Here is a 3212-nt window from a genome sequence, read left to right on the forward strand (position 1 = left end):
TTGACTGTTGTAGCTATAATTGTTAGTTTTGATTGCATTAAACGATTTAAGTGGATCAGTTATACTAGCTCTGAGTTTACATATCCGTTCCATTAATTTCGATTTAGTTTACTCGAGGACGAGTAAAGGTTCGGTTTGGGGAGATTTGATACGTGCAATTTATATAGTCTTTTAAGCCTTTTATTGCACGCATTTCTGTATCAATTTCATTGCTTTGTTTTGAAAAATGCCCCGAATTGGCTACTTTGGTTCGTCTTGTCTCATTCGCAGGAAATGGACCTTAAAGTGGCAATATGGTGCGTTTTTCTTTCCTCTTAGCATCAATTTTAAGGAAATGGAGATTTAGAGCAGAATACCAAACCTCGGGAAGCGTGAAGGAGGTCCTTAGAAGCTAACCAAACGAGTCTGTGCTGTTTTCAGTGGTTAACTACTCAATCGAGAGGTTTTGAGGTCGATCGAGTAGTTTTGGCAGTTGAAGTTGTTCGATCGAGTCCCTGTTGTACTCGATCGAAGTTAGCTGTTTTGGAGGTGTCCGTGTTAGGTTTATTTTATGTTAATAAACACTTCCCTATATAAAGGAAGTCGTCATTAGGTTAATAATCATCTTAGATACATCTCATATCATACTGTTTTACTCCTAATCACTTTGCTTTGCCTCTTAAACACCGGATTCGCTACTTTGTAATATTTCCTTTCTCCTTAATCTCAATTTAATCATTCATTGCTCTTACTTATTGCTCTCTTGTTCTATTGTCTTGATTAGTTTATGCTTTATCATTGTTTGTTTATCATGTCTCTTATTAGCATATTCATTGTTGTTGTTGTTGTTGTTATCATCAAAAGCATGAGTAGCTAAACTCCTGATGTTAGGATTAGGGGAGCCATGGTAGGGAATTGATGAGGTCATGAATTGGTTAGATGATTGTCTGTGAGAAATGCCTTATAGCAATATAACTGTAATAACTTTAGTTGAGTGCACGCTTCTAAACCCCTTAATCTGGTTAAATTCGCTCCTCGATCAGAAGATTGGAATGAAGAGACGTGCTATGAACAGTAGACTACCCTAATGAGGACAAAAGTTAAGTTAGTTGTAATCTACGGTGGATAGCGGACCGGAAGGACCGCTCCCTTGCCCTTCTCACAGTTGATCGTCCGAACTTTTTATGACTGAGTTACTGAACTACCATGGTGAACCGAAATCCTGACATATCCCTCTCTATTTGACTACATTCGTTGCTTTTTCTTGCGTTTATTGCTCTTGTCTTTATTTCTCTTGCCTTAGACCTTCATTAGCTTAGAAACCAATTTAAAAAACCCCCCATTTGTTACTAGATAGACGTAATTATCAGATAGATACTTTAGCCTCCCTGTGGAGATTGACCCTACTTACCGCTGACTTCTGTTAGTAGTACTTAGGTATTTATTTTTGGTACTGAACGACGGTATCACTAACCCTCCTTGGGAAGTTGTTGAGGATTATGTGTATCAGGCTTGGTCTAAATTTGAAATAGATAGAGTATCTTTTATGGAGAATGGTGTGTTCTTAGTAAGATTTAAAACATCTGCTGGGATGACTACTCTATTGAATGTTAGATACTATTTTTTCGATAACATACCAATAGTAATTAAGCCCCGGAATGTTAACGTGGATCTTGTAAAGGAAAAGATAGATATGGTCCCTGTTTGGGTAAGTTTAGCAGGCATACCCTTGAATTTTGGGGGGGATTGTTTACCACCTATAGCAGTACTCGTTGGTAAGAAGGATGATCCTACTACTGAAAAGAAGAGATTGAGTTATGCTCGTGTTTTGGTGGAATTACAGATGGACCAGCCTTTTCCAGATAAGGTTAAGTTCTTTGATGATTCTGGTAAGGTGGTGGTAGTTCAGGTGAGTTATGAGTGGAGACCTGTCTCTTGTGAGAGTTACAAAGGCTTTGGGCATGAAAAATAGCAGTGTAAGAAAGCAAAAACTAAAGTAAACTCAAAGGAAAAAACAAAACTCCCTCAAGAGAAACAGAAGAAACAAGAATGGAGGCCTGTTCAAAAACCAGTGGATCCCTTTAGAGTTAAGCGTACAATTATGTTTACCCCTGATGTGTTTCCTGCTTTGGTTAGGACCAGTGCTGCCACTCCTACTATACATATCATGAAACTCAATAGGCAAGGGGGTGTAACTGGGATAAGGGCATCAGGGAAAACAGGTCCACAATTCTTTTTAGATGCTCTAAATGGTACTACTCCTAGGGGGAGTAGTGCAAAGTGGTAAAGATCCCTTATCCATTCATTTTATTGCATTATCTGGGTTTTTGGAATATAAGGGGCTTAAATGATATAAATAAACAAAAGTTAGTGAAATGGTTAATGCTAAATAATGGAGTAGATCTGTTTGGTTTATTGGAAACAAAAATAAAACCTAGGAATTTGTTGAATAAAAATACCTCTTTATATGAAGGATGGAGTATTACTACTAACAATAGCTGGCATAAAGGAGGAAGAATTTGGGTGTTGTGGAAACCTGAACTCTTCACAATTAATGTATTAGCTTATAGTGCTCATCAGTACATTCATATGAGAGTGGAATCCAGAAGTGATACTAAAAACTTTATACTTACTATGATATATACTCATAATGATTTGTATGAGAGGATTGAGTTATGGAATTTTCTGAAGATTATAGTTGTATTTTGAAATGAGCTCTGGCTTTGGGCAGGGGATTTCAATATTGTCTAAGTCCAGTGGAGAGGTTAGGAGGAAACACTTTTGATGCTGAAATGGAGCATTTCCAAGAGTTTGTCTCTATGTGCTGTGTGGAGGACTTGCAAGCTACTGGTGCTTTGTTTACCTTGTCCAATAAACAGCAACCAGTAGATATAGTATACAGTAGGCTTGATAAGGTGATAGGTAACCATGAATGGATGCTGGAGTTTGGAGATTACTTAGCTCATTTCCATCCTGAAGGGATCTTTGATCATTGCCCTTGTACAATCATCAACAAGAAAGCTGATATGGGTGGTAAGAGAAGCTTTAAGTATTTCAAGATGTGGGGCAAATCAGACTTATTTAAAGACTATGTGAAGGAGGTATGGACAAAGGAGTATCAGGGGACCAAAATGTTCAAATTGGTTAAAAAAATGAAGTCTTTGAAGCCTGTCCTTAAGCAACTCAATAATGATTGTTTTTCAGACATTGAGAATAGTACCTCAATAACAGCT

This window comes from Silene latifolia, unplaced genomic scaffold, assembly GCF_048544455.1.
Source record: "Silene latifolia isolate original U9 population unplaced genomic scaffold, ASM4854445v1 scaffold_20.1, whole genome shotgun sequence".
In the NCBI taxonomy this organism is placed as follows: domain Eukaryota; kingdom Viridiplantae; phylum Streptophyta; class Magnoliopsida; order Caryophyllales; family Caryophyllaceae; genus Silene; species Silene latifolia.